Here is a 15,520-nt window from a genome sequence, read left to right as displayed (position 1 = left end):
CCAGTAGTGTCTAAGTTGACTCTGTGACATCAGTCTACGTAAGCATCTGCTGACATGTCCAAAACCCCGTGCTGCCTTTAACTACAGATCCCCACAAGTGGCCCTAGAATTAACTTCTTCCTGATCTCGGGGCTTCCCTACACCCCCTCGCTTTCAGCTCTGTGCACATTGGAAAATCTGGCTACTCTGGAACCCCAGGAAGCTCTGCAGGGTGGTCTCGGGTCGTCTCCACCCAGGTAGAGCACACACCCAGTTCCGTTCTATTGCCAGGCCAGACTGGGGGCAGGAACGCCACAAGTCATGTCACCAAGAAGGAAGACGTGAGTCCTGACTCTCAATCCCTCCAAATTGGACCCGAGGTTTGCAAAGAGGAACAAGTTGCAGGATCCTTCTTGTAGGGAAACAGGCTCAAGAATTCCTTATACTTACATAAATGGTTTAAAAAGCTTAGGGTGGAAAGCTGCCACCACAGGGAGAAAGATATTATAAGCCAGAAATTATAATGGGATCACGAGTAGCTTGTTGTGTCACCTGCAGGAAACTACTTTCCATCTGGCACCAATATACTCTCGTGCTCTGATCACAACTTCAAACACCAGTTGACCCCCAGACCCTTTGCTTCTTACACACCCAAGTTAATGATTACTATCTGATTGTTTTCTTCGAGTTTACCACCTGTGTAAGATCTTGAGCGCTCAATAAATACAGAGAGGAAGCCCCTGTTCGGGGCTCTTGTCTCCTCCCAGACATTAGCCTCTCTCGTAATCAATTCTGCATCTGCTCTCTTGCTGGACAAGCGAGAACTCCAGACTTACAGTCCACAACACCTTCTCGGGGACCCCCAGCGTCGGTTCCCTCCAGTTTCCCTCCTCTCTGCCACAGATGGGGCAATGCTGCTTAGTTTCAGAGGTGTGCGGAAGGGGATGGAAGGGGATGGAAGGGGATGGGAGGGGATGGGAGGGGATAGGTCTCTACAGGAGACTGTTTCTCCACACTTTCGCATCTTTCATCTGGATCTCAGCTTTTGAAACTCGAAGGTGCATTTATACTCTATTTCTGCAATGACAATCTCTCTTGAGACAGATGTGTTACATTTATCTGCTGCCTAACTTGGCCACAAAAAAGCCCTCAGAAAAACTGGACTGCAGAGCTCTGCAGTGACACCAACAGCCATGTTTTATAACTACATGTCAAAAGTCTACACTTGGTAAAATTCAATGCATCTCAACTCTGAGTATACTCAAAACCATTGAATTTTACACCTTAAATGGGTGAATTTTATGCTAGGTGAGTTATATCTCAATAAATCTATTTTAAAACGGTGAAAAGGTTACAACAATGTGGGGATATTGTACAAAGTTACTCTTTCCTTTTCCTTTTTCAACATCAATTTTACTTTGAGGGAAAAACATCTAATGCATCCGACCACATAAAACACCAATTCTCTCAACCCCACAAGCACCAACTCTCTATGTGCCTTATTCCTACAAGTTTCCAACACTTCCTCCAAATGTGGGAAGAGAGAAAATAATGAGTTTCATAAAAACGATTTAGAAACCTCATTTTTTTCCCCAGATTCCCGGGTGGAATTGATTTCCAGACTTGGCAGAAAGAAGCAAAAAAGTCATGTAGAGGGCAAATTCCAACAGGGGGATATATTAACTGGTTCTCAGAACCTAAAACTCTGAATCTCCTGCTGACAGGCCCTACGATGCTTAAATAATAATTAGTATTAGACTTGTCCGTGCAGGTTTCTTACTAAACCTGCTGTGCACAGAGGCAGCTAGCGAATTCCACTCCCCCCTCCCCTCCCCCCCAGAAGCCTCCCACGGATTTCCCTTCACATCTGATCGGTCAAAATCTTGATGTCTGTCCCAGCTTCGACCAATTACTCAACCAATCACTAGCCAGGAGGTGGAGCTCCATAACTGATGCGGCCCAATGAAGATCCAGATCCTGAGGCTGGGGCAGGGCCTAGCTAGGTACCGCGAAACCCAATGCTGGACAGACTGGGTTCTCTTAGCGAGGCAGAAGGGGGATGTGGCTGTGGAGAGGCCCAAACAAGGGGCTCTTCCAATGAGTAGGTGGTGAATCCAGTGAGCTGTGGAAAAATGCACCCCGCTAGGAGACAACGCCCTGGAGGTGTCCAGACCTGGGGGCAGGGAACCAGGTGCGCACCAGGTAAGATCTGGTTCCAAGAACCAAAGCCTTTATGCAGGAAAATAGCTACTGTTAACTCTCTCCACCCTTGCTGGGGGCAAGGACTTAGACTGGCTTACAACATACTTACTAATGACGGGAGTGGGGGGGGGGGGGGGCTTTACGGTAAAAATGCATGGCCAACATCATTTAAACCAAAGAATCAAAGCAAACATCACCAGCAATGAGACAAATTGAAAGAATGTGCTTCCTGATTGGATGCAACGAGAACTCAGCATCGCTTTTGGATATTTCTGCCAAAGATGCAAAACCTGACTCTAATAATGGAAAGTGCCAGAAACATCCAAAATGAGGGGCATTTTACTTTCTATGCCTTTCAAAAGCACCAGGGTCATAAAGGAGAGTGGAATTGTTCTATATTAAAGGAAACTAGAGAGGCATGGCAAGTGACTGAAACTGGATCTTTTTTCTATAAAAGACAAATTTTCTTGGGCAATTGGCAAACTTGTTGGGGGCCTGAAGATAATAGGAACGTGTCAGTGTGAACTTCCTGATTTGAATGGTATTGTGGCCATGCAGAAGCATGTCCTTATTTGTAGGAAATACAAATATTTGGGTGTGATAAAGCAACATGTCAGCAATTTATTCACAGAGGTTTCGGAAAAAAAAAATTCTTCGCCCTATATTTGCAGATTTTCTTTAAAATTAAAATCATTTTCAGAGTTAAAAAAAAAAAACTGATGACACTCTGGCGTCAGGAAGAAATTCATATCTGTTGCAAAAAGATGGGGCGCCTGGCTGGCTCAGTCAGTTAAGCATCCAACTTCGGCTCAGGTTATGATCTCGCGGTTTGTGGGTTCCAGCCCCGCGTCCAGCTCTGTGCTGACAATTCAGAGCCTGGAGCCTGCTTCGGATTCTGTGTTTCCCTCTCTCTCTCTGCCCCTCTCCCGCTTGCTCTCTCTCTCAAAAATAAATAAAAGCATTAAAAATTAAAAAAAAAAAAAAAAAAGAATAACCAGTAACACATACTGAGAGTTTACTATGTGCCAGACTCTGTTTTGAGCACTTTACATGTATGAACTCACAACAACCATGTGAGATATAGGTTGCAATTATTCTCTTTCACAAATGAGGAAATCTGGGCACAGAAAGGTTAGGTAACTTGCCCAAGGTCACACAGCTGGTAAGCGGCTGGCTGAGATTTGAACCCAGTCATTCCGGTTCAAGCTCCCTTGCTTTTAACCACCATATAGTCTCCTCGATGCTCTTTTTCAGTCCAGTAACCTTAATTAACACTGTCAGCCCAACAACTCCTAACCATTTTTCTCCAACTGGGAACTCTCCCTTAGATATCGTATCTAACTGCTTACTCAGTAGCTCCACTTGGGCACACAATAATATCTCAAACTCAGCATTTCAAAAACTTACCTACTCGCCCCCCACCCCCACCCCAAACCTGCTCCAGCCACAGCCTTCCCCATTTCAGTTCATGGCAACTTCATTCCTCCAGGGGTTTGAGCCAAAAATCTGGGAGGCATCCCTGTCTCCTCTCTTCGCCCATCTCACAACCTTTCTATCAGGAAACTGTGTTAACGCTACCTTAAAATGTATCCAGAAACCGACCCTGTCTCTCCGTCTCTACTACTGAGTTCACCCACCATCCTCTTTCCTGAATGGCTGCAATTAGCTCCTCACTGGCCTCCCTGCTTCTGCCCTTGCCTCACTCATCCATGCTCGATACAGTCAGCAGCGGAGCCTTTCTTTTTTATCTTATTTATTTTGAGAGAGAGAGGCTCCGGAAGTCAGGCTGCAGGTTCTTACAAAGATCCCACTGTGTCCTCATGGGAGCCCCTTCCTGTCTGTCTCACTTTCCAGCGTGTAAACCCGAAATGCTGCTTACCTCGCCGCCCCCGGGTGCTGCGTTTGGTCCCTGCATTTGGTCCCTGCGGTTGGTCTCCGCGTTTGGTAGGAGGACGGCCGCAGGGCGCACTCAGAAGTGCCCCAGGGTCACGTGTTCTCAACCGAAGGGCTGGAAGGGGTCTTTACAGGTGTAGGAATATGGGGGCGGGAACTAGGGGGGGGAACTAGGATGGGGGCGGGAACTAGGGGCGGGGGCGGGGATAATCCTGGCAAAAATCTCCAAATGCCCCTCTCTTTAGGGGTGTGGCTGTCTCAGCGTCCTTTTCTTCCGCGAACGTTTCCTCCCACGTCCTCCTGTGTTGCAGTAGCGGTTTCATGACCAGTTTGTGGAACAAATCGTTGAGTACATTCGCACGCATGTACCATGGTGCTCTGAGGATAAAGTTCGAATTTATGGAAAAAGGGTTAAACATTTCTGGTTTCTGAAAAGGGAAAAAAAAATATTTTGAGAGAGAGAGAGAGCAGTGGGCTTGAACCCATGAACCTTGAAATCACCACCCGAGGAGAAATCAAGAGTCAGCGGCTTAACCAACCGAGCCCCCCAGGCACCCAGCAGAGGATCCTTTTATTTTATTTTGTTTAACATGAAATTTATTGTCAAAGTGGTTTCCATACAACAACCAGTGCTCATCCCAACAGGTGTCCTCCTCAATGCCCATCACCCACCCTCCCCTCCCTCCCACCCCCATCAACCCTCAGATTGTTCTCAGTTTTTAAGAGTCTCTTATGGTTTGTCTCCCTCCCTCTCTAACTTTTTTTTTTCCCCTTCCCCTTCCCCATGGTCTTCTGTTAAGTTTCTCAGGATCCACATAAGGGTGAAAACATATGGTATCTGTTTTTCTCTGAATGACTTATTCCATTTAGCATAACACTCTCCAGTTCCATCCACGTTGCTACAAAAGGCCATATATCATTCTTTCTCATTGCCAAGCAGTATTCCATTGTGTATATGAACCACAATTTCTTTATCCATTCATCAGTTGATGGACATTTAGGCCCTTTCCATAATTTGGCTATTGTTGAAAGTGCTGCTATACACATTGGGGTACAAGTACCAAAAAATTAAAAATAGATCTTCCCTATGACCCACCAATAGCACTGCTAGGAATTTACCCAAGGGATACAGGAGTGCTGATGCATAGGGGCAGAGGATCCTTTCAAAACAATAGTTAGATCTTGTCCTTCCTCTGCCCAAAACCTTGCAATAGCTGCTCTTGTCACGGAGAATCAACACCAAGGTCCTTCCCTTGGTCCCTGTGGCTTCTCACCATCCACTCACCTCATCCCCCTTTTGTCATTCCATATTTTTTCCCCTAAGACTGATCACTTTCTGACATACTGCACAATTTATTGTATATTGCCTGTCTCCCCACACGCATACCCTTGAACTATATGCTGTCTACAAGAGCCTCATTTGAATTCTAAGGACATATGTAGGTTAAAAGTGAAAGGGTGGAGGGTTGCCTGGGTGGCTCAGTCGGTTAAGCCTCCAACTCTTGGTTTCTGATCAGGTCATGATCTCATGGTTCATGGGATTCTCTCTTCCTCTCTCTGTACCTCCCTTGCTCACTTGCTCGCTCTCAAAATACATAAACATTAAAAAATAATAAAAATAAATATAAAATAAAAGAGTGGAAAAAGTTATTCCATGCAAATGGGAACCTAAAGAGAGTAGGGTAGCCATACTTATATCAGATAAAATAGACTGTCAGAAAAAAAAAAAAGTTACAAGAGACAAAGAAAGTCATTATACAGTGAGAAAAGAACCGATCCATCAGGAAGATATGACAGTTAAAAATACACATGCAGGGGCCCCTGGGTGGCGCAGTCGGTTAAGCGTCCGACTTCAGCCAGGTCACGATCTCGCGGTCCGTGAGTTCGAGCCCCGCGTCAGGCTCTGGGCTGATAGCTCAGAGCCTGGAGCCTGTTTCCGATTCTGTGTCTCCCTCTCTCTCTGCCCCTCCCCCGTTCATGCTCTGTCTCTCTCTGTCCCAAAAAAAATAAATAAACGTTGAAAAAAAAATTTTTTTTTTTAAATACACATGCACCTAACATTTGAGGTCTTAAATATATGACACATTGAGGAACCTCACTATCCCACTTTCATTTATGGATAGAACACCAAGACAGAATATCAGAGGACTTGAACAACACTATAGACCAAATGGACCTTACAGACGTACACAGAACACCGTACCCAATGACAACAGAACACACAATCTTCTCAAGCACATGTGGAACATTCTCCATGTTAGACCGCATACTAAGCCACAAACGCAGTCTTAACAAACTTATGATTAAATCATGCAAAGTATCTTTGCTGACCACAACAAAATGAAATTAGGAATCGACAGCAGAGAGAAAACAGGAAAATCCACCAATCTGCAGAAATTAAACACCTCATCCTTAAATAACCAATGAATCAAAGAAGAAATCACAAAGGATGTGAAAATGTCTGGAGACAAATGAAAACAAAACCACAACATACCAAAATTCATGGGATACAGTGAAAACAGTACTAAAAATTAAGTTTATAGTGGTAGATGTACTTACACTAGAAAAGAAGAAAGATCTCAAATCAACCACCTAACTTTATATCTCACGGAATTAGAAGAGAACAAAATCAATCCAAAATTAATAAAAGGAAGAAAATAATAGTGTGCAGCAGAGATAAATGCAATAGAAAAAGAAAAAAAAAAAAACAACGGGAAAAGAAATCAATGAGACCAAGAATTAATTTTTTGAAAAGATCAACAAAATCAACATACCTTTCGATGGACAAAGAAAGATAAAAGTCTCAACTAAAATTAGAAAATAAAGAGAGGACGTTACAACTGATGTCACTGAATCAAAAAAATTATAAGAGACTACTATGAACAATTATATGCCAACAAATTGGATAAACTGGAAGAAATGGGTAAGTTTTTACAAACATAGAACCTACCAATCCTGAATTACACTAAACTAAAAATCTGAACAGAGTAATAACTCTGTAAAAAGAATGAAACAATGAGAATGAAGCAATAATCAAAAACCTCCCAACAAAGAAAAAGCCCAGAACCAGATGGCATCACTGGAGAATCCTTTCAAACATTTAAACAACATGAATCCTTCTCAAACTCTTTAAAGAAAAAATTGAAGAGGAAAGAACACTTCCAAATTCGTGATATGAGGTCAGCATTATTGATACCAAAACCAGATGAAGATACAACAAAAAACTACAAAGCAATATCTCTGATGAATATTGGTACAAAAATCCTCAACAAAATACTAGCAAAGCAAACCGAACAGTATATTGAAAGCATTATACACTATGACCAACTGAGATTTGTACCTGGAATACAAAGATGGTTCAACATATGAAATGTTATAAATGTTACATTAACAAAATGAAGGACAAATACCACATGATCTTCTCCATCAAGGCAGAAAGAACACTTAACAAAATCAACACCCTTTCATGATAAAAACACTCAACAAACTAAGAACAGAAGGAAACCCACAACATAATAAAAGCCTAACATCACATTCAATGGTAAAAGAGTGAAAGATTTTCCTCTAAGGTCAAGAACAAGGATGCCCTTCTAACTGGAAGATCAATTAGATAAGAAAAAGAAATAATAAAAGGCATCTAAATTGGAAAAAAAAAAAAGAAAGGAAAATTATTTCTATTCTCAAATGACATGATTTTACTTACAAAAAGCCATAAAGATTACACACACACACACACACACCCCTTACTTACAACTAAGAAATGAGTTCAACAAAGTTACAAGGTACAAAATCAACATACAGTAACCAGCTGCATTTCTATAAACTAACAATGACCAATCAAAAATTAAAAAAGGAATTTTAGAAAACAATTACTTGTACTATTGCATCAAAAAAGATAAAATACTTATGAATAAGCTTAACCAAGGAGGTGAAAGAAAGTCCAATACAGTGAAAACTTCAAAATGTGCTAAAAGAAATCAAAGATACAATTAAATGGAAAGACATTCCATGCTCCTGGATTAAAAGACTTAATATTGTTAAAATGGCCATACTCACCAAAGCACTTTACAGATTCAGTGAAATTCCTATTAAAATCCCAATGGCATTTTTTTTCAGAAATAGAAAAAAACATTTTTTTAAATTTTTTTTTAGCTTTTTTTTTTTATTTATTTTTGAGACAGGGAGAGACAGAGCATGAACAGGGGAGGGTCAGAGAGAGGGAGACACAGAATCCGAAGCAGGCTCCAGGCTCTGAGCTGTCAGCACAGAGCTCGACGCGGGGCTCGAACTCACGGACCGTGAGATCATGGCCTGAGCCGAAGTCGGCCGCTCAACCGACTGAGCCACCCAGGAGCCCAGAAAAAAACATTTTAAACATTCATATGGAATCTCAAGGGACCCTGAATAACGAAAACTGTTGAAAATGAAGGACAAAGGTGATGACCTCACACTTCCTGATTTCGAAACATACCACAAAGCAACAGTATTCACAACAGTGTGGTAGTGGTGTAAAGATAGATATATTGACCAAACACCATAGAATAGAGACCCCAGAAATAAACCCTCCCATATACAGCCAAGTGATTTTTGATGAGGTTGCCAAGACCACTCAACGGGGGAAGGATAGGTTCTTCAACAAATGATGGTGGGGAAAGTGGATTCCCACATGCAAAAGAATGAACCTGGATGCTTATCTTACACTGTGAACAAAAATTAACCAAAAAAAAAAAAAAAAAGAGAGAGATTTAAGACCTAACTATAGGACCTAAAACTATAAACTTCTAGAGAAAAACATGGGGGAAAGCTTCATGAGGTTTGACAATGATCTTTTGGGTGACACCAAAGCCGAGACAACAGAAGCAAAACTGGCCACCGGAACTACATCGAACCTGGAAACTTCTGTGCATCAGGGTGCCTGACTGACTCAGTCAGTGGAGCATGCAACTCTTGATCTCAGGTCGTGAGTTCAAGCCCCATGTTGGGTAGAGAGATTACGTTAAAAAATTTTTTTTATGACATAGGTGGTGTTTTAATGATTCCAAGAAACCTATTTGTAATGTAAGAGCCTGTATTATCAGCTTTGAGCTTTTTCTGGAAGGTAGAGCACTGAGGAATGTAGTGTGTGGTGATGAGTAGCATGTACTCAATAAGTGTGTGTTGGAAAAGTAATTGAAATCATGGGAGATCCAGTCAATCCTGGTCCCAGTCCTAACTCTTCCACCAGCTGTGTGAGCACAGGCAGGTCACTGAACCTCTCAACCCTGCTTTTAAAAATGAGGGTAACCACTTGTGGACTTGTTGTGTGGATTCAATGTTATTGCGTTTAAACACTTAGCTCTGTGTAGAGCATGCACCAGAGACTCAACCACAGGCCCTTGTCTGGGTTCAAAGGAGCCTGGGTGGGTGGGTCTGCTGCTGTCAGTCTCTGTGCGGGGAGGGGGCTCAGATGCTGGGCAGTCAGAAGGAATGTCAACCCTCCACTCCGTCATCTGATGCTTCCATCAACCCTGCAGGCAGGACGTGTTTTCCCATCTCACAGATGAAGCATCAAGGGCATTCAGGACTTTGAGTGTCCCCCAGGCAGGAGATGACAGAATTTGATGTGAATCAGGCTTGACTCTAGAGCCACCAAAACTTGCCCTCTGCCTGTGTGGCATAGAGAATACTCATCACCATGGCTTTGGAAATCAGACCTTGGGTCCTCAGGCAGCCCCTGTCCACGTGTGTGAATCCTGGCGTCTGGTCAGATGGGTTAAATGATAGCAGGGTCTGGTCTCTTATATCTGAGCTTATCTACACTTCCTGATTGATAGTCATTTCACAAAATCATGGCAGCTCTCACTCGTGCATGGGCCATGAATATGATATCCCAAATAAAGCTTCAAGTTGTAGAAGGAAAAATATACTCCCTTGGCTTACAGAGTATTTATTGCTTTTTGTGAGCAGGACCTTGACCTACATCTGTTACATTCTATATCCCCTAAGAGCCACTCTATGGATTTGAGGTGTTGGAAGAGGTCATCAAAAAGATGTGACCACTGGCTGACCCGCGAGCTGGACCCAGGCAATTGGAGGCTCCTCACTCCCTCCCCAGTCGTGGAAATGTGTGTTCCACCTGCCTTCCCCACTCCCAGAAGCTGTCCCAGGGGTACAGCCTTGAGACAGAAATATGCCTAATATTTGGGACCTTTGCAGAGAGCCGTTACTGATTTCTAATTCAGTCTCTTGTGGTCAAAAGACAGATTCTGTAATTTCTCTCCTGTTCAATTAATTCATCTTGTTGTGTGGACCAAACATGGTCTATCTCCATGAATGGTCCATATGGACTTGAACAAAACATGGATTTGCTGGCGTGGTGTGAAGTGCTGTAGAAATGACACTTTGGTCAAGTTGGGCGGTGATGTTCAAATCTTTCCATTCCTGCTTTTTTTTTCTCTGTTCCCTTGATTAGTGACGGACGAGTACTGAAATCTCAAATGTAAATTGTCAATTTTTGTATTTCTCTCTTTGGTTCTATCAATTTTCACTTTATCCATATCCAAATAACATATTTATTAGGTGAATATATAAATATCCAAATAACATATTTATTAGGTGAATACAGAGTTAGGATTATGATGTCCTCTTGACGAATTGGCCCTTTATTTGTGTATGAAACATTCCTTATCCTGAAGTCCAATTTCATAAAAATATGGACATTGCTTTTTTTTATGCTAAGTGTTGCATGGTCTATCTTAGTCCAATTATTTCTTTGTAACTTACTTGTGTCCGGTTTTTTTTAACTTTTTTTTTTATTTTATTTTTTATTTTTTAAAATTTACATCCAAATTAGTCAGCATAGAGTGCCACAGTGATTTCAGGAGCAGATTCCCCAGTGCCCCTTACCCATTTAGCCCATCCCCCTCCTCCCACAACCCCTCCCCTAACCCTCAGTTTGTTCTCCAGATTTATGAGTCTCTTCTGTTTTGTCCCCCTCCCGGTTTTTATCATATTTTTGTTTCCCTCTCTTACCCTAACAAAGAAGAAAGAAGACATCTACACACACTAAGCTTTGAGAGGAGTCAAAGCAGCCAGACATCGCCAGGCACTGAATGATTATATATACAGAATTCAAGAACCAGCAAAACCAATCTACGGCCATAGAAATCAGATTGCTGGTTGCCTATGAGGCCACAGTGCTGTGTGCCCGTCCCGGCCTATTAATAACCAAATGTTGTGGTAGGACTCACCCTTGTGGCTCTTCTTACGATTGCAAGATGCACTTTAGCGACAACCATCGGGACACTTTGAAAACATACAAAAGTTTATTACTTAGGACGCCTGGGGTCACACAGCAAGGTCACAGGAAGAAAGCGAGTGCTGCGCAGGGGCCGGGAGTTCTGTTTTTCTTGGGGACAGGGGTAGGGGGGGCTAGGCTTGGAGGGCTCACTCTTTTTTGGTGAATTTAAAACAGGAATTTTGGGGCGCCTGGGTGGCTTGGTTGGTTACGCGTCCGATTTTGGCTCAGGTCATAATCTCACGGTCCGTGAGTTCGAGCTCCGCGTCGGGCTCTGTGCTGACAGCTCAGAGCCTGGAGCCTGTTTCAGATTCTGTGTCTCCCTCTCTCTCTGACCCTCCCCCGTTCATGCTCTGTCTCTCTCTGTCTCAAAAATAAATAAATGTTAAAAAAAATTTTTTTTTAACAGGAATTTCAAGGGGGAAAGTAAATAGGCAAGAGGACCTGAGGGTCAGTTACAGAAATTGACCAAAGTCTCTAAAACAAAGGAGTCCGTGGGGGGAGGTGACCTGTCTCTTTACCCAGCCCTTGGGCTGGCATTGTGTTTATTTGAGATGTGGATGCCTCTTTGAAACGGATGCCTTCGCAATCAAAGCCTAAATCGGGCAGTTGCATTACAAAAGAGAAAAAAAAAGCAACAATTGTCAGTTCACAACCCTCTGGGGAACGCCCTGGGTGTAATCTGAAACTGGCCCCCAAATGCACCGAGGGCTCGGAGAGGCTGAAGAGACCGGCAGGCCACCCCAGCCTGGCCGGTTTAATGAGCAAAAGGGACTTACATACCAGGCTTGTCTTGGGCAGCAGCAGGACAAAGAGATTCCCCGCATTCCACTGCCAACACTTAAAAGTTTCTATAGCGATCTTGGCTGCGTTAGACACACGTGTCTTACAGATGTTCTCAACACCACGTCACTAACTTGTCGCTTGGAGCAGCCTCTGGGAGCGGGGAAAGGCAAGTGGAACCCATATTCCAAGGACAGGAGGAGGTATGGAGTTTCCCAGTGCCCAGGTCCAGCTCAGGGGTCAATGGGTGGTCACATCCTTCCGATGACCTTCCCTGACTTCCTGAAAACACACACCTGCTGTCGGCTTGGGTGGCTCACACTCCCACTGCACTTGCCAGTTGCCACAGACAGCTCTGAGCTGTCAGCACAGAGCCCGACGCAGGGCTCGAACTCACGGACCGTGAGATCATGACCTGAGCCGAAGTCGGACGCTTAACCAACTGAGCCACCCAGGCGTCCCAATGTTTATTTATTTTTGAGAGAGAGAGAGAGAGAGACACAGAATCCGAAGCAGGCTCCAGGCTCTGACCTGTCAGCCCACAGAGCCCAACCCGGGGCTCAAACTCACGGACCGCAAGATCATGACCTGAGCCAAAGTTGGCCGCTTAACCGACGGAGCCACCCAGGCACCCCGAGGCTTCATTATTAAGGAGACATCAAATCCTTCCTCCTAAATGAAGAGAATGGCAAAAATGATGCGAGGTGACTTCCAAGGTTAGGCCATAAAAAGCCATGCATCCCTGATGTCTTCCCCAAGTAATTGTGGGATTTGGTGCTTACTTAGAGAACACTGGAAATCCTCACTGCCTTAGCGCCCAAGTTCACTGCTAGCTCCTAGAGAATCAGGAATCTGCAAAACACACAGGAACTGCCACCAGTGATGACAGCTGCTTGTGGATTATAGGTGGTTTATGGAGGAGAGTCTGAGGACCTCTGCAAACTTCACGTTCACATCTGCTCCTGCCCCCGCTCTGCCTCTCTCCATTTCTAGAGAAGGAAGCCAGCCATGCCTCTCCTCTTCCACCTCCAATTCTAATGCACGCACCTCTCCTCGGCAGAACCCAATCCAAAACAAGGAGTTCTAGAAAATGCGGTTCCCAGGCTTCCAGTCCTCTGATAAGGAGGAGAACAGAGAAACGAATGGAGATGAAGACTGATTGCAAAAACACCAGTGTTGCTGGGGTGCCTGGGTGGCCCAGTCAGTAGAGCATCCGACTTCGGCCCAGGTCATGACCTTGCAGTTGGCAAGTTGGACAGGACTAATATTATTGAAGCACTTGCTTGTGCATTTTTCTCTGTCCCTATAGTCTCATCCCTTCCAAGCAGCTCTGTCCCTTATCAAAACTGGACCTTGAGACTTGTTGTCTCAGGGAAGGGGCGGGAGTGAATCCAGCTAGAACAAAGAAGATCACGAGTTCAGAAGAGGGCCCAAGTTAGGAAAGTCCCTACAGAAGAAAACAGGGGGACTGCCTCCCCTCATGACTTCAGTGGAGGGTGACAAGAGAAAGAGGGAAAAGGGCAGAAGTTGAGGTGCCAGGGGCCCGGCACCGCCAGTCCCTGGGGTCAGAACTCTGGGCTGGGGTGGGAAGGGAATATAGAAGCCCCAGGTATGTTTAGAGATTCCTAGAGCAGAAAGGACCATGGCCCGGCTCCCACGGTGTCCAGGAGGCCACAGGGGCCATGTCCAACCTGGCTTCTGAGACGTGGATAGGCAACAGTGCCGGAATTGAATGTGTCCAAAAGTGGTGACTATGGTCAACCCTCAGGAAAGTGGTATCTGGGAGCCCTACAGAGGAGACTTTGAATCCTGTGAATTCTGCACCCTGTGGATGCCGTGGTAGATAAATTACCAGTAGGTCCACAATTCTTCACCCCCTCCCCACATCCACACCCTCGGCAATATGACTTTACGGCTCCTCCTATCAAGAGGTGGAGTCTATTTTCCATCCCTTGAATCTGATCCGGTCTATGACTTGCTCCAGCCAAAAGCCGGACCATAGAAGCGACACTACACCTTGCAACTCCTGCCGCCTCTCAATGCCGCCCCTCTCGTGTGAACAAGCCAGACTAGCCTCCTGGAGAATGAGAGACCACATGGAGGAGAGCCGAGGCGGTCCAGGCGACAGTCAGCCAACGCCAGCAGAAAAGAGTTCCTAGCCAGCCTGCTGCTGACCTCAAATGCTGAGTCAAAATCAGCTGAGATGAGAAGAACCATGGAGCTGAGCCCAGATAAAATTGTCAACCCACAGAATCACAAATCAAATAAATGGGTATTGTTTTAAGCCACTGCATTTTGGGGGGGTGGTTTGTAATGCAGCAATAGCTAACTGTTACAGCACCTTACCTAGTAACACAAATAAAATGAATTCTTTTATTTTTATTTTTATTTTTATTTTTATTTTTTTTAATTTTTTTTTTCAACGTTTATTTATTTTTGGGACAGAGAGAGACAGAGCATGAACGGGGGAGGGGCAGAGAGAGAGGGAGACACAGAATCGGAAACAGGCTCCAGGCTCTGAGCCATCAGCCCAGAGCCTGACGCGGGGCTCGAACTCACAGACCGCGAGATCGTGACCTGGCTGAAGTCGGACGCTCAACCGACTGCGCCACCCAGACGCCCCACAAATAAAATGAATTCTAAGAAACTTGAGAAGAAAAGGAATAGCTGAAAAGGAACCCAGGCAGATGAGCAGGTGATTTAGAAGCTCTGCTGGGAGGATGATATGGAGGCGCTGAGGGTCTGGTGGAATTTTCTAGGCCTGTGATCAGTTCAAAGAGACTCCAATATATGGGTCTCCTCAACAGGAGAACAAGTAGAAGAAGCAATGGGATTGAGAAGACAGGACCAGCCACACCTCAGCAGACCCAGAGCAAAGTGCTCAGGGACTAGGCCAGACCAACCTCCCCATGGCAGATACCAGGCCCCGAGACAAGACTCAGACCCAAGGCCCGCCATCCTGCCCAGAAAGAAACTTCAGCCTCCTCTGCACCCAGGACCACCCAGGAGGGAGGGAAGGGTAGAAAGCTTGAGCTATTTTTTTTTTTCTAGAAAAAAAAAACAAAAAAAACTGAGTTAACCTAAAAGAGTACGATGGCAACATGTACAATATTCACTTCACCTCATAGTTCTTTTTCAGTTCATTTATTTATTTTGAGACAAAGAGAGAGTGTGAGCAGGGGAGGGACAGAGCGGGGGCGGTGGGGGGGGGGGGAGAAGGAGAGTCCCAAGCAGGCCCCGCACTTTCAGTGTGGAGCCCAATGCGGGGCTCGAACTCACGAACGGCGAGACCATGACCTGAGCTGAAATCAAGAGTCAGACGCTCAACCCGCGACCCTATTCCTATTACTGTTTTACAGATCATACGATAGGGACTCCTGAAGAAGT

General features: G+C 44.7%; 1 long non-coding RNA gene across 1 annotated transcript in view; it reads right to left on the bottom strand.

Moving 5' to 3' along the window:
• The window catches only part of LOC123580392, a 111,966-nt gene that overhangs the window by 87,508 nt on the left and 8,938 nt on the right, over window positions 1-15,520 (bottom strand). The window contains exon 2 of the long non-coding RNA XR_006703280.1: window positions 4,061-4,452. This is a non-coding gene — a long non-coding RNA (uncharacterized LOC123580392). The remainder of the gene's footprint in view (window positions 1-4,060; window positions 4,453-15,520) is intronic.

The sequence above is a fragment of the Leopardus geoffroyi genome, chromosome A3 (genome assembly GCF_018350155.1).
Source record: "Leopardus geoffroyi isolate Oge1 chromosome A3, O.geoffroyi_Oge1_pat1.0, whole genome shotgun sequence".
Taxonomy (NCBI): Eukaryota; Metazoa; Chordata; class Mammalia; order Carnivora; family Felidae; genus Leopardus; species Leopardus geoffroyi.
The sequence above is the reverse complement of the archived record's forward strand: the minus strand, read 5'-3'. Positions and strand labels throughout refer to the sequence as shown.